Here is a 26,878-nt window from a genome sequence, read left to right on the forward strand (position 1 = left end):
CTCAGAATATGTTTTGGGGGTGATAAATGAATAGCTTCTCCAGTCCAAGGGATGAATTAATGGTCAACTGCTCAAAAAAGGAATATTGATAGAGGAAATAAAAATTGAATTAGATCACCATCTGGATTATGAGATCCCGAGTATTCAAAATCTGACTGTATAGTTAAATATATACACTGGCTGGAATCCTTACAGAATTAGTGCAAGAGAGTTGTATTTTATCAGTTCCTGCCTAGAATCACCCAGTCAGGGGATGGACTCTGGCTTTCAAACTCCTTCAGCTGCAGCTGTCCAAGGTAGTTGGCACAGTGTAGAAGCCATCTTTGGGGGCTGTGCTGATACAATAAGGATGAAGACACAAACCGATTTTTTTTTTTTTTTCCATTTGTTGTCATCTAGGGAATAAGAAGGGAGTGGAGGGCAGACATGAGCTGGCCTCCTCTGGCATGGGAGAAACATAGCTGAATGAATCACTCTGGTGTCCCATTCTGTCCATCCCAGGATATTTGGCTTTGAGATGTGGGTTTGAATTGGGGAAGTTTGTTTTTAATAGACCCAGGCCTCTGACATATAAATCACAAGCAGGTATCCCTAAATCACTTACTGTAGTACAATTTGTCATATGCATGTGCTGAGGGTTGAGATACATTTCTGCCCTGGATATGAGAGTTGTGTAAGTTTCAGTGACAGAGTGTCCCTTCCAAGTATGCCTATGGGATCAGCCCATGTTACAGTTCTTTTTTTTTTTTTTCTTAAGATTTTATTTAACAGAGAGAGAGAGAGCAGAGAGAGAGACAGAGAGAGAGGGCATGAGCTTGGGGGAGGGGCACAGGGACAGGGAGAAGCAGACTGCCCGCTGAGCAGGAAGCCCAATGTGGAGCTCAATTCCAGGACTCTGGGATCATGACCTGAGCCAAAGGCAGATGCTTAACCGATTGAGCCACCCAGGTGCCTCTTATGTTATAGTTTTTAAGCCATGTTTTCCTTGATGTTATTTCCTTGGTTCTTTGAAAGTTGATGGATAGTTCCTCAGATTTATGTACAACTTTCTTGACTTTCAGGTAAAACTAGGCAAGCTAAGGCACCAAACATCTTTTTCTTATAATATCATGGCTCATATAAGCCCTATAAAACATCACATCATGTTGGCACTAGGATAAAGTATTCCTTAATCTCAAGAAGATTAGTGAAATTTCCCTGTATTGTAGCATGTGTTTGTGTGTACGTGCATGTGATATAAGTAACCTGAGTGGTGGCCAGAAGACCTGCTGAAATTACAGCAATATTAGAATTTGATTCTTTAAATACTTGAAATCCTAGAGCCAAGATCAACTTCATGATGCAACAGTGAACAGGCTTTTTAAAACATGATGCAACAGTCAGGGAGATCTGTAGTCCAGACTGCCTGACTTTCAGTCCTGGCTTCATATTGGCATTAGGGCCCTTGACGAATTATGTAACATTTCTGTCACTTGTGTTGTCATCTGTAGAATATGTTGATGATAATAAGACATTCCTGAGACATTTTGAAGATGAAATGAGTTCTTATTTGTAAAGTACTTGGATTGGTGCTTGGCACACAGTGAATGTTCAATACATGATAGTGACTATTATCATCAGGTCATTCTACATGATATTGGGAATGCTTAGTGGAGGAGAAACAGTGATGTGTATAAATACTGGGTGGGGGTTTCGTGTTGAGGATATGCTCCAGTTCTCACCTCTCTCTTACCTCCTCACCTCTTCAAGGGAGCCTGGAGATGGAATAACTAGATCAGGGTGATTTGGATGTCCTTGGATGTCCATTGGACAAGAGCAGGCCCTGGGGAAAGAACTCAGGATGTCGAAGGAAGTTTGGCCAGGCAATGAGTAGGTTTCAGGAGAGTCCAGGTGCAGACGGGTCAACATGGGGACAGTCAGGCTGCTGGCACCATGCTGCCATGGTGGGGCTGGGTTTCTCAGTGGAAACTGACAAGAGGAGGAGGCCTGGCAACCAGAAGAAACTGTAGAAGTCAAGTCTCAGATAAAGGACTAACTTCTGAACCCACTAAAGAACTCTGCAAGCCAATTAAAAAAGCCCCAAACCATATAAAAAGTGAGAAAGGATATGGACAGTTGGTAGAAAATAAAAGAGAAACGGCTCTTAAGGACATGAAAAACTACTCAGCCTCACCAAGAAGAAGAAAAATGCAAATTACCACGACAGTGAAATTTCATTTTTCACCTGTCAGATTGGCAAACGTTAAAGAGTTTGATAATACTAAGAAATGCTCTCTGCCAATTGGTACAACTTCCGTAGTAAGAAATTTGTTAATATCTGTCAAAATGTAAATGCAAATGCCTTTGACCTCCAGTTCTACTTGTGGCAATGCATACCACATACATATTCTCAAATGTGTGAAATGATCCATGTAAAAGATTATTAATTGAGGCATTGTTTGTAGTACCAAAGTTTTCAGGACATTCTGAAAGTCCACTAATAGGACTGGCTAAATAAATGATGATGCATGAATTTAATGAAGTGCTAACAGCTGTCAACAAGAATGAGGGAGGACTTTGTTTACAGATATGAACTTCAAGATTTCGTGTTTAATGAAAAAGAACAATGTGCAGAAAAGCGTGTCCAGTGTGCTACTATTTGCTTAAAAAAGATAAAAAAGACTATATATGTACTTCCTCTAAAATAAAATAGGTAATAATTTGCCTATTGAAAAGGGAATTGGGAATTTGGGCTGAGTGATAAGTGAGAGAGAAACTTTCCACTTTGTACTACTATACACTTTGTAAACTCTACTATGAAAGTGTTTAAATTTGTTTTTTTTTTCAGTGTTTAAATTTGAATCCTATTAATTCATTACCTATTCAATCTTTTTTTAAAAATAGGAATATTGCACCCTGCTCTCTAATACAGTCATTGAATTTAATGTGAAAAAGTGTGTTGTAAAATATTGAATAATGCAATTACCTAATCCCACACCACCCTACTCCTCCTGTTCCATTTGATACTCACCCATGTTTGAATAAATTTGATGTGCCAGGAAGATGTCGCTACAGCTCCTTACATTCCTGGTGTCCATACTCAAGTGCTGCTAGACATTCACCTGCCCAGGGTGAAGTTCTTGTAGTGGCATGAGTAAGGCTTTGGGAAAGACATGAGCTGAGTTTGAATCCTGCCTGTATTACTCACTGGCTATGTCTTGGGGAGTTTCTTTATCTCTTTAAACCTCAGCTTTTGGTCTGTTAAAAAAAAAATGCCTGTTTACTGTTGCATCATGAAGTTGATCTTGGCTCTAGGATTTCAAGTATTTAAGAATCAAATTCATTAATGACAACAGCTTTATTGTGGCACTGCATCCATGTCCCAACTGGCCTCTGTCAGAGTCACCGTGGAGCTGGCCAAACTCAGCACTGTGCCTGGTTTCACTAAGGCACTCAGAAAGGACTTCAGGGCCACTATTCTCTAGGCCCTGCTATCCTGCTGGAGTTGGTCTCCTTCCTTCCCGGCTCATCCAGTTCTCCCTCTCAGTTACCCTCAGCTTGACCCTAAGAATGCCCCTCTTTTGCATCCAAAGTCTCTGACAGCTTTTAGACACACTTGGTTATTTTCTCACGGTTGAGAGAAAAGGAGTTCCTTTAGTATGGGGGTCAGGAGGCCGGTCCGTGGTATGTGGAGCATCAGGGACCTGGTGACGATCCCACTTCTCTTGTGGGGATTTGTGCCAGGTGCACAAGGATAGGCATCTCTCTCTCCTCTCTCTCTTCTTCCAAGTCCCACTTCCTGGGGGTGAATTTCAGACCCCTCTGCTAACTCTTCAGTATGCTGTGATTTGACTAGGTGTGATTTACAATCAAATGTACATAAAATATATCTGGGTCTTGCCAGCTATTTACTTAAGCAACTGCAGGGACGGCTTACCAAGTGACACCAGCAGTTCTGAGGTGGCTGTTTTACGGCCAGTGTCAGCAACGGTGGAGGGTTCAGGTTTGTATGTGTTCGTACACTTGAATGGGGAGAAAAATTCATATAAGGTCAATTGTTTAGTTGCTATGGTGAGATAGAATGCTTTTTGAAAAAGTTTCTCTTTAAAGTCAAAGCTTAATCACTTTTAAGGCGGAGGAAAAACAGAAGGAGGAAAAAAAAAAACCCAACCCAGACTGTGGTAGGCTAGATTTCCCCCAGATATTATTGCTGCTTCTGTCTCCGCAGCCGAACATAACAGCTGGTGAGTAGAGAGAAACTGGAGAAAGATCTTTTTTGCCTTTAATCCAGTATGCTGTTTTCCTGTGCCCGTTTTACTGTAATTCTCAGCGGCCGCGGGACAAAAGCTGTTGACTGATACGTGCAATTACCTCCTCTAATATTGCTCTCAACTGTCGGCCCTGACTGACGAAAGTGGATGAGGTTTAGTTAAGGTCTGGGAAAACACTCTTTTAATAAAAGCCATTCCCATCTCTACGATCACCTCCCTCCCTCAGACCTTTTCATCTGTTTTCTGGAAAGATAAGGCCTGGTGAAGGAAAGCTAAAAAGTGCTGCTGAACTTGGACGTTCCCGACACCACCGTTTACCCCCTAAAACCTCTCGCAGCGAGTGCATGTGTGTGTGTGTGTGCATGTGTGCGTGTTTGTGCATGTGTGCGTGTGTGCATGTGTGCGTGCCCGCAATTTGCATTTGAAATCAGGAGAATCAGTTTGGGTCCCCGGGCAGGTCTTTCCCTGAAAGAAGAAGAGGTGATTTGAAGAAGTTAAACCGGGGCCTTATTGGGTTCACACCTTATTTGGTGTTGGGAGGCAAAAGAACGGTCTGCGGGGGTGCTCCCCCCCGGGTCCCCTGCTGGCTGGGGAGGCCCTGGCTCCTCCAGGAGGACGCACAGCGAACCTGGGCCCAAGGAGCAGTAGGGGGAAGCCTTCTCCTTCCCACAGATGCAGCGGGTTGGCTGCGGGTAGCCTGCGGGTTGGCTGCGGGTTGGCTGCAGGTGGCCTGCGGGTGGCCTGCGGGTGGCCTGCGGGTGGCCTGCCCCCAGAGCACCAGAATCAGCAGACTGAGGAGTCGAGCTCCTGCAGGGCGGCCCCCAGGGGGGACGGGGTGCACCTAGCAACATGCTCCCCACCGCCTCCATCCCCCTGCCCATTCCTTGTTCAGAGGAACCCCTGGTTCCCCTAGGAGGAGGGAAGACCCACCAGTGAGGACAACGCCCCACTTAGGAGCGCGGCCTGGAAGCCTCAAGTGGGAACTGAGGGAGGATGTCCTTAGAAAGACTGAGGACTGCGGATTGGACCGTGTCCCCTCTTTGGAAAGGCCTGCCGCTCGCTGTGCGTGCAGATCGCGGCCCGGGGCGGTGCCTGGGCTGGTGGCGAGGCGGCCGCAGGTGGCCGCAGGTTGCCGGGGACCCAGGAGGGAGGGACGAAGGGGGGGGTGGGAGACAGGGGGGCTGCTCCCTCCCTTATCGGAGAAGGAGGTAGCTCTCGCCTGTGTTGGCACTCCGCTCTCAGAACACGATTTGTCGTGTGATCAGGGCTACACAGTTTTAATAGTGGCAGTAACATGGCAAGGTTATTCCTGTGCGGTTTTAATAAAGAACAAAGGCCATGCTGCAGAAGATGCAAAATTATCTAGGATTTTATTTTTTTTATTTTTTAAAAATATTTTATTTATTTATTCATGAGAGACAGAGAGAGAGAGAGAGAGGCAGAGACACAGGCAGAAGGAGAAGCAGGCTCCATGCAGGGAGCCCGATGTGGGACTCGATCCTGGACCTCCGGGATCATGCCCTGAGCCAAAGGCCGACTTTCAACCGCTGAGCCACTCAGGCGTCCCTATCTAGGATTTTAGAACCAGGTTTTAGAACTATGTTCCTCTTTTTCAAGTATCTGCAGACTGTTTACTAAAAAACAAAAACCAAAAACCAAAAACACACACCCCCCCAGAGATAAATCCACCCCTACGTGGTCCCCACCGCGCCGCACTGACGTGGAGAGTCCCCATCCCGCTAACGCCCTGTTTGCCTCCTGTAGGGGCTGCAGGGAATGTCAGCGAGGGGCAGGTGGGACCGGCAGTCTGACCCCGCAGACATGTATTGTGCTCCTGCTGTGTGCCAAGAGAGGAGATGTGCAAGTGTGCAAGCGGGCGGTGGACAGGCTCACCATCGAGGAGCCCTGGCCTGGAGGGAGAGATGGGATTTCAGCCCACGGAGGCGAAATGCTGATGTGCTGCGAGGAGGTGAGTCCACAGAGGAGAGGAGGAGAGAGTTAAATGTGGCGAGGTCAAGGATGGCTTTCTGGAAGAAAGACATGCTCCGGCTTCCTACCTAAGTGCCTCCTTCCTTGGCACGCTTCACAGGTACCCAAAGCCCCTGCTCTGTGTGCCAGGGAGGACACAAATTGCGTGGGAAGCTGTGTCTCCCATAGGGCACTGACAGTCCAGTGATGCAGGTGGCATGTGCACAGATAGTGGCGTTACGGAGTGGCTGACAGGGCTGGTAGGACGGCACTGCCCGGGCCACGGACCAAGGAGGGGTGACCTGGCTGCAGTTCTCCCGATTACCAGGGGCTCACCTGTTTGCCCTGTGCTGATAGCCACTGGTTACATTGTGCTTTTCCTATACCAGGCCTGGCTCTTAAGTATTCTGGACAGAGCAACACACGTCATCCTCACACCACCCTAAATGAGAACGTGAAGGCAGAGAGAAGTGTCTGGAAGCACAGCTGGGGCCAGGACCTGAATCTTGGCTGTCTGGCTCCCGAGTCCTTACTTGTCACCCCTCACTACGCACCTTCCAATGGAGAACAAGCTTCATTCTGGCCTTTCTTTAGGGGGAGGTGACTGAGCCCACTGTCTGATCTGGCTTCTGGGGAGAAGGCTGAAGAAACTTCCAAGGAATATTGGAGAGGGGATTTTTTTTTTTAAGTTGTGGACTCCTGCTCCCAACCCCCACCCTGCCACATAACAGTCACATGTGTGTTCACACCTACAACTACCCGCTTGGGTCTCAACTCTGCCTTTGCAACAAAATCACCCACAGCTTTAAATAAAATACAGCTGCTGAGGCCCTTCCCGGATATACTAAATAATCATATCTGGGAGCAGACCTTGAGCATCTGTTTTTTCCATTTTTTTAAGAAAATTAAATGACATGCATGCCTAAAGTAAAAATTCACAAGATAGAAAAGAAAGTCAAGGGCAGCCCAGGTGGCTCAGTGGTTTAGCGCCGCCTTCAGCCCAGGGCATGATCCTGGAGACCCAGGATCGAGTCCCGTGTCGGGCTCTCTGCATGGAGCCTGCTTCTCCCTCTGCCTGTGTCTCTGCCTCTCTCTCTCTCTCTCTGTCTCTCATGAATAAATAAATATTTATATTTATTTATATTTATAATATTCCATCCAGCTGTCAGTCCTTCCTTCCAAAGGCAAACATTTCCAACAATGACTTGTGATCTATTTCCTTCCAGAAAGAAATGATCATATATACCCATTTGTTATTTTTCTCTCTTCCCCTCTTTTTTTTTTTTTTTTTGGCTAGGTACATTGTCCTTTATTGATGGTACATGACAAAGAAGGGCAGGGCTCTCCAAGCCCCTCATCTTCAAGGCATCTGGGATGGAAACTGTGCAGAGGTCGGGAGATTCTCATTATGTTGGGGGATGAGTTGGGGCAAAGACTTCCTAGCAGCTGAAGACCCCTCACTTCCTCTTGCTCTCACTGGAGCTGGTGGTCCAAGGGGTTCTTACTCTTTGGAGGCCATATAGACCACAAAATCTGCCACCCAGTGGCTTTAGCCAAATTCATTATTGTGCTAGAAAATGAGCTTGACAAAGTGGCCATCAAGGGCAATGCAGTCCCAAGCATCGAAGGTGGAAGAGTGGGTGTCACTGATGAAGTCATAGGAGACAAGCTGGTCCTCAGCATAGCCCAGGATGCCCTTGAGGGAGGACTCAGATGCCTGCTTCACCACCTTCTTCATGTCATATTTGGCAGCTTTCTCCAGGTGGCAGGTCAGATCTATGACTGACATGTTAGAGGTGGAGACATGGAAAGCCATACCAGTGAGCTTCCTATTCAGTACAAGGATGATCTTGCCTACAGCCTTGACAGCACCAGTAGAAGCAGGGATGATGTTCTGGGTAGCCCCTTGGCCATCACACCACAGATTTCCAAAGGGGCCATCGACAGTCTTCAGGGTGCCAGTGATGGCATGGACTATGGTCATGAGTCCCTCCATTATGCCAGAGTTGTCATGGATGACCTTGGCCGGAGGGATCAAGCATTTGGTGGTATAGGAGGCATTGCTGACACTCTTGAGAGAATTGTCATATTTCTTATGGTTCATGCCCATCACAAATATGGGAGCATCAGCAGGGCAGAGATGATGACCCTCTTAGATCTACCCTTCAAACAAGTGCCAACGTCTCCATGGTGGTGAAGACACCAGTAGACTCCACAACATACTCAGCACTAGCATCTCCCCGTGATGTTGGTGGGAACTTTCTCTTAGAAGATGGAGATGGACTTTCTATTGATGACAGGTGTCCCATTCTCAGCCTTGACAGTGCCATTGATTTTGTCATGGGTGGAATCATACTGGAACATGTAGACCATGTATTTGAGGTCAATGAAAAGGGATCACTGGTAGTGACAATATCCACTTTGCCAGAGTTAAAATTAAAAGCAGCCCTGGTGGCCAGATGCCCAATATGGCCATATCCATTCATTCTGACCTTCACCATCATGTCTTAGGGATGCAGCTGGCACTGCACAAGAAGATGCTGCTGTCTGTTGAATGGGGAGGAGAACAGAGCTCCCATATATTATTTTTTACCTTCTGTAGATGATTGTGATGAATAGTCAGGTGAGAATTTCTGACCTGAGCCCTGCTCTGTCCACCTCAGAGATGGTTCTTCTGAAGGAAAGGAGGGCAGGAAGAGGGAGGCTTAGGAAGTGGAGAGCTTTCTGAGTAGATGCAGTAGGAGAGCCAAGGGGCAGAGCCCAGCGAGAGCCTCCTCAGGGCAGCATACTGCTGTAGAGGGAAAGAGGTGACAATTCCTCTATCACACACTGGGTACTGATTGCTAAGAGAGGCACAGGGGCAAGACATAGTCAGAAGTGAGTAAGGATCAATAAGAAAACGCCTTCCAGAGAAGACTTGAGTCTCAAAAATGAAAGAAAAGGGTATTTGGGGTGGAAAGAATGGGATGGGATGTGGTTGTTCATTAACCCATGTATTCCAGGTATTTTTTTCTTTGGTCCTTTGGGATGCGGTAGGTATAATTACAAGAATATACCCTGTGGTGTCAGACTGCCCTGGATCTCAGAGGTTGAATATGTAGTAGGTGTGGTGACTGTCATACAGGAGGCACTGGGGAGAGAAACACAAAGGAGACATGTCCTTATGTTCAGTCTCTGGGGACGACGGACCTCCAGAAACCCAATTGCAGTATGATAAATGTTTTCCTGGTGGTGGGTAAGTCTGAGGTGTGTGGAAGGGTGTAGGATTAGAAACTCCTGGGATTTCTTTTAGGAACTGAAACAGGACCTTGATGGCCCGAGTCTTGAAATAGGTCATATGTTTTTGGTCACCATATTCTGGAAGGGTTGAAACTGATCTGCCACATACAAATTTGGGGACATCTAAGGTTTGGTTGACTTTGGTAAGCACTTGGTTATAGTCTTGTGGTCTGTTTGCTTTCCAGAGTCTCCATGAGTCGCACGAAGACACAAGTGGTGTGCCTGCATACCTGTTTGATAGCCCTTCCTCTTCAAAATGTGGGCTAAGCCTGAGTTAGAAATCAAATGCTTAGCTGAGTTTTATTGTTTTCAGGGCCTGTACAATTGCTTTTCTATCTTCCTAATGATACATTTTCATTTTCTGAAGACAACGTGTATCTGGAAAGGATCATTATATACTCAAATCTTTTTTTTTGAAAAATGGATCAGAAGGAAGTTTTCATATTGTACCCCAGATTAGCCCAGATTGGGTTCCAGATTTTTTTCTGAGTAGGAAAGAACTGTAATAGGAAGCATTGTGAATCTTTTTCTTTCTTTCTTTCTTTCTTTCTTTCTTTCTTTCTTTCTTTCTTTCTTCTTTCCTTTCTCTTTCTTTCTTTCTTTCTTTCTTTCTTTCTTTCTTTCTTTCTTTCTTTCTTTCTTCCTTCCTTCCTTCCTTCCTTCCTTCCTTCCTTCCTTCCTTCCATTTCTTTATTTCTTTTTTTTAAAGCTGAGGAGGCACTTTTGACAGCCACCATTTTCTTCTTTCTTTTCCTTTTAAAATTCCTATCATGTGCCAGTGTGGTTGTCTGTGCTGTGTCTTTGCAGTAGCACTGTAAAGGAAGTATTTTGCTCTTGCCATCATTTTACATATGAGGGAAATGAAGACATCAAAAAATTCAGTATCTTACCTAAGGTCTTGTTCTGATAAGTGGCCTGGTATTTGAACTTGGATAACTCCACATGAAAGTCCATCTTCTCATTTTGCAGATGAGCCAACTGAAGTCCCAAGGTCACTCACTTCATTGGTTGCAGATCTTGGAGCTCAGGGCTTCTTAATTTGTGACTTTTGTATGACAAGAGAGTCATCCCTGAGGAGGGACCTGTGTCTTGGGTCTCCTCCCTTCCCAATGCATCCTGTATACAGTCACCCTACATACTGCTCCTCCCTCCCCCACCCCACAAATCTATGCTTGTTATTTCCCCAAAATTGCACATAGTGGTCTCAGATTCTGTCTATCTTGGCCTCTAAGCATTTCTGGCATGGTCCCCACCAAATAGAAACCCTATGGTCCCTTATAAGAACTCTAGATACATGCTCTCCTGTCTCTGCCTTTTTCACCATTTCCCACTTGCTGATCTGCCCTCTTGTCAGATCCACAGATGCAATGGCTACTTGATTTTTAGACCCATCATCATGCCATCTCTTCTATGAAGCTTGTGAGGTCTTATAGCTGTATAGGATTTGTCACTCTTGCTGAAGGATAAGGGACAGGATGGAGAAGGAAAGGGAAGGGAGAACATTGGTGGAACACAGGACAGTAGACATGGAGAAGAGTGCAACAATGGATGACCCCAAGGCTAATCGACAGCCACAAGAGTTATGGCTTGTTGAGTGCTTACTGCATCCTGGAGAAGTTAAATGCTGTCATCTCCTTAAATTCATAGCAAGTTGTCAGGCTGCTGCAGGTGGGATACAAGTCTAGGTCTGCCTGAAGTCAAAGCTTGTGCTTTTCCTTTGCTGTCGTGTGGTCTCCGGATAACTGATTGTGGGGCAGGAAAAGAATAGAGCAATCTTCGAAATGTTAGATTAAAAGGATGAAACAAGATTGGGGTCATGGATTCAGACAATGCAGTGAGAGATGCTGGAGTTGGAAGGGTTGAGGGAGGGCCTTGGACAGAGTGGAGCTGGTTTAGGGATGTGGCCTTCGGTCCCTGCACTCTTTGTGAGACAGCTCAGCTTCCAGTGATCATCTGGGTACTCGGGGCTGCATTTATGGCTTGTGAGTCTTGCTCTGCGTTTCAGGGCTTTAGGTTCCCAAGCTCGCTGAAGGCAGGGACTACATCTGTGCCTTTTTGGAGTAGAAACATAGTCTGTCCTCGCAAGTGGTCAACTGGGGGAGGCAGAGGGGCAAGCACCTGGGTCAGCCCAGCGTTGTAGGGAGGCTTCACAAAGACATGAAATGTCCAGGCAGAGAAGGGACACTGGAGGGAACAGGGTGAGAGGAACTCAAGGCAAAGGGCAGGGTATGTGTGCAGGGAGGAAAGCCCAGAAAGGCCTGGCAGTAGAGTTTAGGGATGTGCCCAGAGTGTGAGTCAGGAGCAACTAATGGGAGCAAATAAGGCTGGAGAGACAGCTGGAGGCTGGGCCTAGATGTAAAAGTGGCCCTCCTCAATACCCCCCACCCCCGTCCCGGTCCCCTTCACCCGCCCTGGCCTCCTAGGTATCCAACACCTCCCCCTCCAAGAGTACGCTCAGCTCCCTATCATTTGACATATCACCTTATTGCTGAGCCTCGTATAGGCCCAGGAGACACTTCCTACTCCTCTAGGAAACTCTACTCATCTTTCAAGGCATTTTAGACATGTGTCCTGTGAGGCCTGCATCAGCACCCAACTGTCGGAATTCAACTGTCTCCTTGCAAGTGTCTTGTCTACCTCTCTGTTCTAGCACTTGTCACACTGTTTCGTCTGCCTTCCTTAGTATTGTGAGAGCTACTTCCCGGGAGGAATTTTGTCTTCTCTTTGCATCCCCGATGCTAGCACATAGTAGGTACTCGGCACATTTTGATCATGGAATGATTTTGGACTAGCATTAGTGTTTTTCAGGTAGACAGGGTACGTGGTCAGTGGGGAACCCCACCTCCAGGAACAGGAGAGGGAAATTTCCTTCTTTGCCCTGTGAAGGTTAGTGGGGGGCTGCTCATTGTTAAGGCAGGCCAGCGTCCTGCTCACCCTGACCCCCTTTGGCCTCTGGTACCTAGCAGGTCAGGTAATTTCTCTGCATTTTTCTCCTTTGTTGCTTTTTTGCCCCCTTTCCTTTTCCTGCGATGAATAACAGCCCCTCAGGAGTTCGATTATATTGCACCATGAATAAGATATCTGAATTACGCTATTTAAATGAGTCATCCCACCCCTAGTGTAATTGTTCACCCCCTGTCACACTCAACGTGATCTACATTTCCAAGAGAGTGCTTTGGGCTAGAATAGGGAATTGCTGAAACTGTAGGTTCCAGTTTTCAGCAGCTTAAGCTTGTGCGTTGCAGGGTGTGTTTTTTGTTTCACATCTGGGCAGATGTGGACTCAGCAGAGCTACCAGCACAAGCTGCATACATTTACAGAAAGAAGTTGGCTGGAATTTCCAGATGTCTGTCTGTCTGTGTGTGGTGTGCATAGAGGGGACAGAAAAAGATGGCGGAGTATAATCTGGTATGGAGGATGGTGTCTGACCTTGGCAAAGCAGAGCCCGACCTCCAGGAAAGCTTAAGCTGAATGGATTTTGATTTTGGACTTGTGGTCTGAAATCTCCTTATTCCACATTTCCTTTTATAAGAGTTTTGGTCACTAAAAAATTAGCCTGCATTGGTGTTTTCAAGATGGATGGATTGCTAGGGCGGCCCTGTTACCTGTTTAGCAGTTCTTCATCTTGGAGCTCAGCTATAGAATAGGGTTCGCACACTTCCCCAAAGGAGCAGGCACATTTCCCTCCGTTTTTCGTTTCTTTTCATGAACGAACCTGATTGGCTGTCAGGCTGTGAGACATAACTAACTCTAAAGCCACCTCTCAAAGTTCATGAAGGTCTCAGGAACTGGTGGTTATGTTGTCTCAGACATTTCAATTACTCAGACTCTGAATTTGAGTCCTGGGCCATTGGGCAAGGTCCGCACTGAGGTAAAAAAGAATTAAACTTTCCAAATTAAGAGCGAACAGTTTTCCTAAAATGAGAAAGTGGGGTGTTACATTCATTCAGCAGATGTTGATTGTGGGGCCCGTGATTCAGAAACATGTTCAGGGGCTGGTAATACAAGAGAAACAGGCTCTTGAGGCCCCTGCCCTCAAGAAGTTCACAGTCTAGTGTGGTTGACGGGCATGCAAGTGGTAACAACATAATGGAGGCACGTATGAGATGCTGTTGGAAATTAGGACAGCAGAGTCTGCCTGAGGAGGTTAGGCAAAGTTTTAAAAACGGTGATATACTTTTGGTGCAACTTGAAGGATGAGTAGTGGTATTTACCGGGGTAGACAATTTGGAGGAGGAGTATTCTAGACAAAGGCTAGGGTGGCTAGAGCCTTGTGTACCGTGAAGGAGATGAGGCGATTAGAACATGAAAGGCCTTGTATGCCAAAAAACATATACAGCTTTTACACTGTAGATGTATTAGCATGTGTTCATCGGTAAGAACTGAAACCTCCAACACTACTGGCTTAAACACTAAAGAAAATTTATTAACATATATAATGTGCTCAAAGGCAGAGAGATTCCAAGATGGCTGAATTCAGTGGCTCAACTCTGTCATTAAGGACCTAGGCTCTTTCCACTTTTCTGCTCTGCCATTCTTGGCATGGTTTATCCTCAGATTGGCTCTTCTCATCACAGGATGACCAAAGAGGAAGAGAGGTTTGTTTGTCTTCTGACTTGATGTGTGTCTTTTTAACCAGAAAGGACCACTTTTCTTAAGAAGCATCCCCCTCACGGCCCCCTGTCAAAGTCATCCTCATGCCTCAGTGGCCAACACATGCCCAGCCCTAAACCATTCACTGGCAAGGGGAAATGCAACCACCATGACTGGCTCAGATGAAGCTGGACTCGGCCCTTGGAGGGGACAGACCTACTTCTTCTGAAGTACGTGGCCAGGCAGGGGATACTGGAACAAAATTGGGCTTCTGATAGAAAGTAGGGAAACGGGACAAATGGCTGCTGAGTGGGCAACCAGCAGTGTTTGCTACAGTAAGTGATGAGAGACTTACAGATCACTGAGCAGGAGTTGACATGGTCAGTTTTTCATATTTAAAAGAATCACCCTGTCATTAGTGTTCAACTTAGTTGTATAGATAGAAAACAGAACAAATGGAACAGTCTTATGAGATATCAAATTATTTATCCACATATGTATGGAGCTGGAGTTAAAATTTTCCTTAAGCCATTTTCTCTACTTAGGGATGGGAGGGGGTTAAGAGGTGGGAGATGACTAAGGCAGAGAGGAGTCATTCCATTCTGGATTTGCCAAGCAATCCTTTCTGATATGTTGGGAGACCTGAGAACTTTCTTACGTCCAGATGATAATGTGGTCCACTCAGAAGGGCCATTGTAATCCTAGAACCCTGGCATGTTGGAGCTGGAAGTGACCTCAAAGTGATCTAGCTCAAGACCTTCACTTTAAAAATGAGGAAACTGGGACCAGACAGTGAAGTGACTTGTTCAGTTTCTATGTCTGGTGCACGGCTGAACCACACCCGCAGACTCTTAACTCCAGCACCGTACTCTGGAATGGGTTCTTAGGCCATCTTTTATGCAGGCTTATGTGTGCATTCAGGAGTGTTGGAAAGAAGCAGGCCTTCTTCCTATGTTTCTATTCTTGACAACTACTCTCTTGGATTTTTCTATTTTAAATGATGCTTTAGTGTTTTTATAAAAATGCAAACAACACTCATAGGTATGGTGAAGTTCTCTTTATTATTCATGTATGATAGGATCTTTTTTTTTTTTAAGATTTTATTTATTTATTCATGAGAGAGAGAGAGAGAGAGAGGCAGAGACACAGGCAGAGGGAGAAGCAGGCTCCATGCAGGGAGCCCGACGTGGGACTTGATCCCGGGTCTCCAGGATCAGGCCCTGGGCTGAAGGTGGCGCTAAACCGCTGAGCCACCCGGGCTGCCCTATGTTGGATCTTAATGTGAATGTGTCCCTCCAATTTTTTCTTTTTAAAAAAAATTTATTTAAATTCAGTTAATTAACATACACTGTATTGTTGGTTTCAGAGGGAGAGGTCAGTGATTCCTCAGTCTTCTCTAACACCCAGTGCTCATCACATCACTCAGTTACCCCATCCCCCCACCTGCCTCGCCTCCAGCAACCCTCAGTTTGTTTGTTTCCTGTGATTAAGAGTCTCTTATGGTTTGTCTCCCTCTCTCATTTCATCTTGTTTTATTTTTCCCTCCCTTCCCCTGTGCTCCTCTGCTTTGTTTCTTAAATTTCACATATGAGTGAGATCATATGATAATTGTCTTTCTCCGATTGACTTATTTCACTCAGCATAATAATAGCCTCTAGTTCCATCCGCCTGATGTTTCCTTTGAGGCAGTTCTAATGGGGCAGGAGGATGATACCTTCCAGGCACCGGGAACCTGAGAGAGGGGAGGAGGCAGGGAGAAGCAGCCGCAGGATGTGGAGGGGGAGTCTCGAGGGCTTATGACTTTATTCGACTTTTCCTGGGACACTAAAGTCAAGCGTGGCACTAAGATCCCCGCAACACAGACATTACTGAGTGCCATTGCTGTGCTAGTGGGAGGTGGAATCTCTGGCCCATTGCTTGGCTCCAACCTCTAGTCATGGTGCCTGATTACACTGTCTCTACTCTTCCCTTTGACTTTCAGCGTGTATGTGCCATTTCCCCTACAACGCACATACTTCTTGGCTATCATTTTTACCCAGAAGCTTCTGGAAACTCACCCTTGTAGGCAGAGCAGTACTTTGAACAGCAGGTGCCAAGAAGGAAAAAAAAAAGAAAGTAAAAACTAGAAATAGTTTGAATAGTAGAAATTCAAGATTTCCCAACGAAGTGCTGTGTGCAAATCACCAAGCTTAACTAAAGGCTGATGAATCCATTTTTTTCAACTTTGCTTTTGAAAGTAATTCTAAAGTGTATTGGTTTATCTTTCTGGTCATTTGTCAAATATAAAAGTGTTAGTTTTAGATGGAAGTGAATCAAGATTAGGCTGAAGCTGTATAGACCAGGGCATCTTTGGATCCCACTTCTGTAAAAAAAAAAAAAGATGAAGAGAAAAATAAAAGTGTGTATGTGTGTGTGTGTGTGTGTGTGTAAAAGCTGATTTAAACCTAGGGGAAAAAAACCCTGGGGGAATATATAAGAGAATATATGAAGTTGTTAACCTGGGTTATGAAATGTAAGAGAAAAAAGGATCTGTAAAAGCATGTGTATGATATGATATGAATTGATATTTATATCAATTTCTCTTTATGTGTGGATATATATATACAAAAAATTGGGTAAAATAATTTTAAAAAGTCACCTGGGTAATCAGAAACCAAGTGACTGTAGTCTTCTTATACATCTAAAATGATAAAATGCTTCAGGTGTGTGGTGGGCCTCAAACTTGAAATTTTATAATTCTCTAAATCGAAGGTGCTAAAATGGCTGGGAATGCTGATTTACATTTTGTAAATACTTTGATTTACATTTTGTTCTATTTTCATCTACTGGTTATGTAGTTTTTCATCATCTCATTTTATTTTCACCATCTTTGTATTAGTAAAGGCTATATTATAATAAAAATATGAATTATGCATAATTATATACACAGTTACATGTAAGTTTATTTCAAAATTGTGTAGTCTGTTCTACAGTGTGAATTTGGTCCATCATAAAAAATCCTTTAGTATTTTTATTATGTCCTGATTGAAAGGAACCCCTCAAAGTATTTTGGAGAGAACCTTGAACAAGCTGGTATCATTTGACATTTTTAATTGAGCTCTTGTGAACCCCTTTAAAAAATGTGTCTAATGAACTGTAACTGCCTTTGGGGTCACCTGGAACATTCATTTGGAGCTTTTAAGTGTGGAGAGGCTAGAGGCAATCCTCCCCTTCCCTCCAAGCCAAGATCTCCACCCCCTCCTAGCACACACACAGGAAGGCCAATAGCATTTATTAAGCACTTATGTGTCAGGTACTTTCCTCGCAATAAACTGGCAAGGGTAGATATTTTATGCCCGTTTAATAGATAGGAAACTGAGGCCCCGGGGGGGGGGGGGGTGTTAGCGATTTATTCCGGGATGAATGAACTGAGCCAGATTTTAAATCCTGGGCTCTTGAATTGCATAGGACAGTTTTGTTGTTTTCTTTTTCTCTTACCTATACTAACTCAGCCACATCAAGGGGAAAGCGGGAAGGGTTTCCTTACTCTGAAGACTCCCCTTTTTTCTGAGTTTTTTTCCAGCCACCGCTTTCAAGATGTGGCAGAGATGGAAAAGAAAGAGCAGATGGCGAAAAATGGAGTCAATGTTTATCCACTGGAATGCTAGATTTTCCTAGGAGAAATGACTGCTCTAGAATAGCTCAGAGTTGGAGTATCTTCCCTCTGAGAACCTCATCTATGCCTTTCTAGAAGCCATTCCCCTGGCTTCTAGAGTATTCTGATCTTTTTTTTTTTTTTCTTTGAGCGGGGGAGGGGCCAAGAGAGACCCTGAAGCAGGCTCTATCTTATGACCCTGAGATCATGACCTGAGCTGAAATCAAGAGTTCAGAGTCAGAAACTTAACAAACTGAGCCACCCAGGCGCCCCAAGTATATTCTGATCTTCTTAAAGCCATATCATTCTTACCATGTTTGGACAGGGAGTAGAGCTTGCAAATGTTCAAAGACACAAAAATGAGAATGAAACAAGGGGAGGGGGTCTTGGTGTGAGCCTACAAACCTTTGCCAAATCTTGGCTCCCTAAGGGTAAGCTTCCTTTTGTTAAGTAGCAAGAGTTGAAAGAAACTTCCAGTAAAAGGAACATTCACTATAATCTCCTATGGCCTACAATAAAGTGGAAACACAGCAATGTGGATATTTTTTTCTCTACCACTTTGGACCCTACACCAGCTCTCAGATTCAGTTGAGTACAAATATATTTGTTGCATTTAGTCCTCTCTGAATCATGCACTTTAAAATTAAACTTCTCTGGGTTTGTTAAGCGGGAAAAATCCAGGGTGCCTGTTTGACATTTTAAGTCATTAATTATCGTGTAGGTTTTATCAATTGTTGTAGCAGAAGGCTTTGGATTGCTTCCCACATATATGATTTTTTAAAAAATCCTTAAATAGGACAAAACAGCAGAGGACTAATTTTTACTTCCTATTGGCTCAAGCAGGAAATCTGAGCCAGATTTTGATTCTTCCATGTTTGATTGATAACTTAGAGAGTCTCTAGCCAGGTATTCTGAGTGCCATCAAGCAAGTAACAGCTGGAGAATGTGCAGCAAAAGAAGCCACACAACAAGGAGCCATATCACATTTTTCACTTATTACCATACAATTGTAGGATAGATTGATGCTTAACACATTGCAATTTGATGTTTGACACAGAGTATAATACATGTTACTGTGTGTATAGTCGCACAATTATGTTCTGCATGTGATCGCTCACATAATCTATTACAAATTTGGAATAGATGTCATTAAACAGAATCTGTTTTGAATCTTTAGCCGAAAAATTATATTTGACACAGGTTAATACCAACGAAATGTAAGATTAGACTATGTGTAGTTGTTTTGGATATATGACACTAAGGGTTCTGTACCCTCAATGCGTGGGTTTTCCCACACACACCAAGCAATGCTCCAACACCAGCTGGATGTCCTGCAATTCAACTCAACAGGTTTCTAGTGCTATCTATTCAGAGATAGTCCTATAAGACTGTCCTCTATTTGGATAGCTGTCTGCAAGTTCAGGTTGCTATTTTTGCTTCTGCCTAACTGGCTATAACTCAGACATTCCCATGACCCCCTGCTCGGTTTGATTAACTTGCTGGAGAGGCTCACAGAATTCAGAAACATTTTACTTACTAGGTTACTACTTTATCATGAAAAGCTGTAACTCAGGAAGAGCCTGATGGAAAAGACATACATATAGGACAAGGTATGGAAAAATGGGCTCAGAGCTTCCATGCCCTTTCAGAGCAAGTCACTCACCCCAAACTGCCAGGTGCCAGGTTGTGTTCACCAACCTGGAAGCTATCCGAACTCAGCCCTTTGGGGTTTTTATGGAGGCCTCATTACATAGGCATGAGTAAGTCATTGAATTGGTGATTGAACAATTATAATTGAATTGCCAGATCCTCTCCTCACCCTGGAGGTCAGGTGGGTGGGAACTAAAGTTCCAATCCTCTAATCACATTGTTGGTTCCACTGGCAACCAGCTCCTATCCGCAGTGCAATTCAAAAGCCACCTCGTTAATATTACGAAAAATACCTTTGTCACTCTCGTCCCTTATGAAATTCCACAGGTTTTAGCTCTGTGCCAGGAAGGAGGACAAAGACCAAATATGTATGTCTTGGGCAGCCTGGTTGGCTCAGCGCTTTAGTGCCGCCTTCAGCCTAGGGCATGATCCTGGAGACCTGGGATCGAATCCCATGTCGGGCTCCCTACGTGGAGCCTGCTTGTGTCTCTGCCTCTCTGTGTGTGTGTCTCTCATGAATAAATAAATAAAAGTTTAGAAAAAAACAAACAAAAAAAACCCCCAAATATGTCTTACTAAAAAATCACAGTATCACAATACCATTCTCTGCCCATTTCATACTGAAATAACTAAATTATGCAGTAATAAATTATTTGTTCAGACATTTTGAAGGACAAGAGAAAGACAACCTAAGATATTTCAAAGGTCAGCATCAGAAAAAAACAATTATAAAGTAGAAAGGGACAGTTAAACTGAAGGTGTTTTAACCTTCCAATTGCCTTCTTTTGCTTTTGGATTGGTTAGTTAAGGGACCCTATAAAGACTTGTCTACTGTCTTTACCCAAAGAATTATCAGCTTTCATATGAGTTCTATTGAAGTGTTGTGATCTGTTGCTCTCTACTATGATATGCTCTCAACAGTTCCTGAGACACTGTTAAGCATTTAAACAGACCCAGGCTTAAGGAAAAAAAAAGGGGGGGGGGTCCCTGGGTGGCTCAGCAGTTTGGCACCTGTCTCCGGCCCAGGGCATGATCCTGGAGACCCAGGATCCAGTCCCACATCAGGCTCCCTGCATGGAACCTGCTTCTTCCTCTGCCTGTGTCTCTGCCTCTTTCTCCTTCTATGTCTCTCATAAATAAATAAAATCTTAAAAAAAAAATCAGACCCAGGCTAATTGAAAACAGTGATCTTTATACTCTTTAAATTAGGGAAACTAATTTAATAGCTAATAGCTAAGGTGGGAAAGAAAAACAAGATACATTTACATTTTCTTGTTGATGATAGGGATAGCTGGTACCAAAGTTTATTCAACCAATCTCCTAATTTCTGAATTTGGGGCTTGGTCACATGCAAAAGGAAAATATTAGAGCCTTTGAATAAATTCCTTATTTAATCTTGCCTTAGAATTTGCTTAATTGGCATGGATTCTAAATTATAAACCACAGAAAAGAACATGCTTTTCATTTGTTTATTTAGATGTGATTCACATATAAAATTCACCCTTTTAAAAAACGCAGTTTAGCGGTATCAAGTATATTTACAAAGTTATACAGCCACTACCTAATTATAATTCCATCACCCCAAAAGAAACTCTATACCTGTTAGTAATTTTTATCTCCCCCCCAACAACCTTCCCCAGTCCCTGGGGATTATGCAATCATATTTTACATCTGTCTTTATGGATTTGTCTGTTCTGGACACTTCCACTTTTCTGATAAACTAAGTCATGTTGATTATTCTTGTCTCACTTCTATTGAGGCTGAGACACTCTCCTAGCATGTTCTAATTCTGCATCGAAAGTCTTCTATGTGCAAATATCTATATAAAAAAAATTTATGATTTTATTCTTCTGTCTTTTTGTGACAGGTTGTTAGTTCCAGGAACTCAGGGAAAATATCTTAAGACTTAGCATTTATTGGGGACTTCCTGTGTTCTCAGGACTTAATGAAGGTCACATATATATTGGGCACCCACTGCATGTTAGTTGCTGTGCTGTGTGCTTGGGATACAATCTACCTCTGAGTTACTTGATCCTCACCATAACCTTTGACACTTTAAATTGTTCATGCCATCTTATACACAACAGGTAAGTGAAGAAGAAGGGTGTGAACCCAAGTTTGGACAACCTTTCCAACTCATGCTCTCCCCATTATGGTCCCCTACATAATCTTCTCATGAAGACTTAATTGCCCATGGGCCTATTCAGTACTTAACATTCACTGTGTGCTGATCTGTGTTAAGTATTGGTATGGATGTTCTTGGTATACTCGTACGGTAGATAATTTAAGAGGTAATAAACATGTTTTAAAAAGTAAGTCCTCCCAAATTATTAGACCAATGCAAGGCTAAAGAAGAAGGAGGCCTTGTTTAACATGTGCTAATAAACACTTTTAAAATAACAATATTCAAGTGTTTGCAAAGTTTTGGTGAAGTTGACATATCCTTACATTTGATGAAAGTGTGAATTCTTAAAGTCCTTTAGAATGCAATAGCTGTCCAAAAAGAAAAAAAAAAAAGTTCAGTTTCCTGACTTGTTAAAGGAATTTAATATAGAGAAATAATCCAAAGGATGTAAAGAGTTTTACATATGAAAATGTTCACTGCAGCTTTATTTCCAGTGCTAATGCATTATTTAAATGTTCAAGAATAGTTTAATAAGTGGTATAGTATGACAGATATTTTTAAAGGATTTATTTATTTTAGAAAGAGTGACAGGGAGAGAGTTGGTGCGGGGGCAGAAGGAGAGGGAGAGAAAGAATCTCCAGCAAACTTCCCTGTTGAGCATGGAAACTTATGCGGGCTCGAGCTCACCACCCTTAGATCATAACCTGAGCCCAAACCAAGAGTCTGTTGCTTAACCTACTGTGCCATTCAGGCAAACCTGACAGATTTTTTTAAATTTATTTTAATTTATTTATGATAGACATAGAGAGAGAGAGAGAGAGGCAGAGACACAGGCAGAGGGAGAAGCAGGCTCCATGCCGGGAGCCTGACATGGGACTTGATCCCGGGACTCCAGGATCGCGCCCTGGGCCAAAGGGAGGTGCGAAACCGCTGAGCCACCCAGGGATCCCCTGACAGATATTTTTTAGCGGAACATTATGCAGCCACCAAAAGTGATAATTATGAAGACCTGAAAAATGTTTTAAAAAATGAAAAAAAATGTAGACTTATATTTAAGTCTTGATTACCTCTATGTAACAATTGCATGTACAAACAATTTTTAAAAACTTTGAGAATAATATCTGGCACATAGTGAATAATAAGTGCTGGTTGAATGAATGGGTGACCGAATAGAAATAAACACTCTGCATGTTATGTAATGTCATCTTCACAAATTATAAGATTTAAGTAATACAGTAGAAGAAATATTTTTATTTTTAAAAAGATTTTATTTAGAGCGAGAGAGAGGGCATGAGAAAGAGGGCATGAGCAAGGGGAGGGGCAGAGGGAGAGGGAGAGGGAGAGAGACAATCTCCAGCAGACTCCAGTTGGATGCTCAACCGAATGAGCCACCGAGGTGCCCGGAAGAAAGATTTTTAATTAGACTAAAGGTTATATAGTGATTCAGAAAATGCCAACTGTTATAAAATATCATTGCAGGTCTAGAAAAAGTCTAATAGTTTTAATGATATATACATGCAAAGAATTTATAACAACTTTAGAACATTTAGAAAATGGTAGTGATTATAACAACAATCACAATAGATGTATTAAGTTTGTATAATAGCATCTTTGTATTTTTAAACTAATTTGTTACCTACTTCCAAAAATAATGTAGACTGACTAATAATAATGATAATTAAAAATATAAAGTTATCTATTTTTAGAGAAAGGAATCACATAGGAGAATGGAAGAGAGACCATGGTGCAAGGTCTGAAGTTGAGCTGGTTAGTACAATGACAATGGCCATCAGAAGAGAGAGAAGCCTATGGTGGGTTTTATAACAATCCCTACCGTTTATTAGATGATGACTCTGGTCAATGCTAGAAACATTCTATGGAGATATGCTATCTCCTATTTGTACAGAAGAGTCGCTACGTAGAGGCTGCCTCCAGAGCCCAACTGCTGGGGTTCATATCCAACTGTACCACTTACTGTATCTCCTTGGATAAGTTCCTCAGCTTCATCTGTAAAAATGAAATAGTACTAGTATCTGCTGCACAGGGTCGTTGTAAAGCCCAATGCTTGGCAGACAATAAAGTGGTCAATGTTAGCTATTCCCGTCATAACTTGGAAAGATACATATTTTTAAAAAATATTATTTGAGAGAGAGAGAACACACAAGCAGGGGGAGTGGCAGAGGGAGAGGGAGAAGCAAGCTACCCGATGAGCAGGGAGCCTGATGTGGGGCTCAATCCCAGGACTCTGAGATCACTATCTGAGCCGAAGGCAGATGCTTAACTGACTGAGCCACCCAGATGCCCTTCTGAAAGATATTTTTATTCCTTTCCTACAGAAGTGTAAACTGAGGTTTATAAATACTAAAAAGGGAAGATTCAAAGCCAAACACATCTGCCTTCAGAGCCCAAACACTTTCCACCATACTTTGTCAAGTGTATTGCTGATGGAAGGGAATGTTCATTTCCATGAGACATCAAAGGAAAGCGAATCCTCTGTTCATAATTCTACACGTTTGACGATTGGAAAATTTTCTACAGACTACCTTCTAGCTTCATAAATTTGAGACTGTGTTCCTTCTCCATTGCACATACACTTCTGGTGCCAGGTTCTGTAGGACACATTCATGTATATTACAGTATCTGGTCTTAAAACTTTTGTTTGTGATGCTGGGTGAGTCGGCACAGTAGTGGTAGGCATAGACCAGGAAGCCCCTCTTTATACCGTGATGGCTAGCGTAGCAGATAAATATATCCCATTAAAACAAAAATAAGTATTTCCTTAGATTATCTTCCCCTTAACTGGATCTCAAAATACATGTACTCTATAAGGCTAGTGAAACAAGGCGAAGCATGACAAAAAGGAGGTCAGAGTGGAAAAAGACCAGAGTGTTAACTGATCAAGGTTGGAATTTCCTTTTCAAAATTGCCCAAAGCATATGGCCATGTGAACACATTGCTAGGGCCGCTCCCAGAGCCTTAGAAGGGGTCTGTGCAGGTGAGGGGTCCTGGAGCTTAAGCTTCATTAGCCTCACGATACATGTGCCATTGACTGTCACTTCTCCAATGAAAAGGTTAACAATGAGTTTTCAGTTTCCATCTCATTATGTGGTCAGTGCTTAAATGTAATGGTGATAGTACAGTGTAAAAGAGCTTATCTATCTTTACATGTGAATTATATAGAAGACATATGCAAAAATAAAACTTGTGTCTAACAAGAAGTTTTTTCAAAATAATGCTTGTAATTTTGAATAGTATAATCTAAAACCATTTTGTTGCATATAAAGAAAGACATGGACATACAACACACATTCCACAAAAAGTGCCTTATTTTCAAGGTGCTACAAAGACGATAGCATTTTAACTAGCTCTGGCAAGAGGGGAAGCTTATCGGTCATCACAGCCTCTGGTTCCTCTTTTATCCTCCATCTTGGACGTCCATCCCAAGCCTCTCCCCACTGTCACCAATGGGGCACATGTCTCCACATCTCTTCAGTTCTCCTACTGCCATTGCTGGGATGCTCATGATCCAGGGACGCCTCAGTCACTAGACACAGCCACGAAGAAACTCTCCCTCTCTTTGCTATTGCACTTTTACCTACCCAGATCTATCTCAATCCAGAGCTTTGCTTTAGCTTCTTTGCTTCTGCGTTTTTTCACAGTAGAAATTAACTCAAGTTGTTAGAGGGGGAAGAACTGTAAATTGTAGCACAAAAATAGTCTGTCAAATCAAAGGAAAAGGAAGCTGTTCTAATTTTGGGCACTGCAAATACATTAAACCACTTATTGAAGTTTTCTTGGTGCCTTAATATTATATGACCTCATGGCCTTCATTCCAGGCACCCGAGATTAATCAGCTCTGTAAGGAAGGTAGACAGTGTAAAAAAACTAAACAGGAAATAGGGCACCCCAAATCTGAGGACAGTCACTGTGAGACTAGAACATAACAGACAGCACATCTGAATTTTGTAAGGTCACAGAATAGACATTTCTATTCAGGAATCCTTTAGTAACAAAAGAAGGCTGTGTGTGGCAAGTGGAGGAGGAGGATAAAGTGGATAAGACTCTTTGCCTACATTAATTGGCAAGATATATGGACTCTGGGAGTAAGATATGTCTACAGTAGCTTTTTGAGGGGAATAGTTACCTCTCTAAAGTTATGGCTTAGGGAAGAAATCAGTAGGAAGTTATGGTGACCAAGTGGCAGTTAATTATGACATTTCTTACATCTACATAGTTGTTTTAAAGCCTGAATTTTATTTGTACTTATTTTGAAATGCAAAATATTATATGGCAGGGGCCTTAATTAATCAACTCTAGGTATTTCACTTTTATGTCTGATAACACACACTGTTAAAAAAAACACTCTGGCTTCAGCTCTCAGCTGGGTTAGCAGGGGAGATATTTTCAGGAATTTCTGGCATCTGGCTAGATAATCACACACACCTTAGCTTCTCACCTCTTTCTTTTCACCCCAGAGGAAAGATTTACCTAGATTTTCCTCTTGGGTTTGATATGTCGATATGTAGCATAGCAAGCTGAGGGGGCCGTGGTTTGCTTGGTTCCTAGGAGCATCCATTTAGCTTCAGGAGGATGAGCACGTCTCCTCCATTGAAGACAAGTACTTTGCTCCTCTGGACTTTATTCCACAGTGTGTATATCACACTCCTATTCATCTTGCCCAGCTTCTTCTGCCTACCATATAAAACTAAGAACATGGGATCCCTGGGTGGCACAGCGGTTTAGTGCCTGCCTTTGGCCCAGGGCGCGATCCTGGAGACCCGGGATCGAATCCCACGTCGGGCTCCCGGTGCATGGAGCCTGCTTCTCCCTCTGCCTATGTCTCTGCCTCTCTCTCTCTCTCTGACTATCATAAATAAATAAAAATTAAAAAAAAAAAACTAAGGACATTTCTTATTATGTGCCAAACACATGTTTGCAGCAATTTCAGCATCATTGATAATTGAATTAAAAGCGACACTCGGGACACCTGGGTGGCTCAGTGGTTGAGCAACTGCCCTTGGCTCAGGGCATGATCCAGCAGTTCCGGAATCAAGTCCTTCATCGGGCTCCCTGCATGGAGCCTGCTTCTCCCTCTGCCTCTGCCTCTGCCTCTGCCTCTGTCTCTGTCTCTCTCTTTCTGTATCTCTCATGAATAAATAAAATCTTAAAAAAAAAATAAAAGCGACACTAGCACTGTCTATTAGCTGTATCTGAAGAGGAGCATAGTGGCACTCGCTGTGCCCTGCAGTGGGATTTGACCTTCAGGCCTGTTCCATTCCTGTTAATCCCAAGTCCAGAATGAATGTCTAAGCTGGTGGTGGCTGGTCTAGAGTATACTGTGTATTGGGATGGTTTCTTTATGAGTGTCAGTTGCAATTC

At 43.3% G+C, this 26,878-nt stretch overlaps 1 long non-coding RNA gene across 28 annotated transcripts in view; it reads left to right on the plus strand.

Annotated features, from left to right (window-relative positions):
- LOC144302457 (uncharacterized) overlaps positions 1–26,878 on the plus strand; it is a 106,132-nt gene that overhangs the window by 43,931 nt on the left and 35,323 nt on the right. For 16 of the 28 annotated variants that reach the window (XR_013369354.1, XR_013369329.1, XR_013369347.1 and 13 more), the window contains one exon: positions 6,015–6,219. The exons of 10 other annotated variants lie outside the window; for them this stretch is intronic. This is a non-coding gene — a long non-coding RNA (uncharacterized LOC144302457). Of the gene's footprint in view, positions 1–6,014; positions 6,220–6,607; positions 7,168–9,682; positions 9,988–26,878 lie in introns of those variants that run through there. 2 more of the 28 variants (XR_013369323.1, XR_013369330.1) reach the window with 2 other exon arrangements.

Source organism: Canis aureus, chromosome 31 (assembly GCF_053574225.1).
Source record: "Canis aureus isolate CA01 chromosome 31, VMU_Caureus_v.1.0, whole genome shotgun sequence".
Classification (NCBI taxonomy): domain Eukaryota; kingdom Metazoa; phylum Chordata; class Mammalia; order Carnivora; family Canidae; genus Canis; species Canis aureus.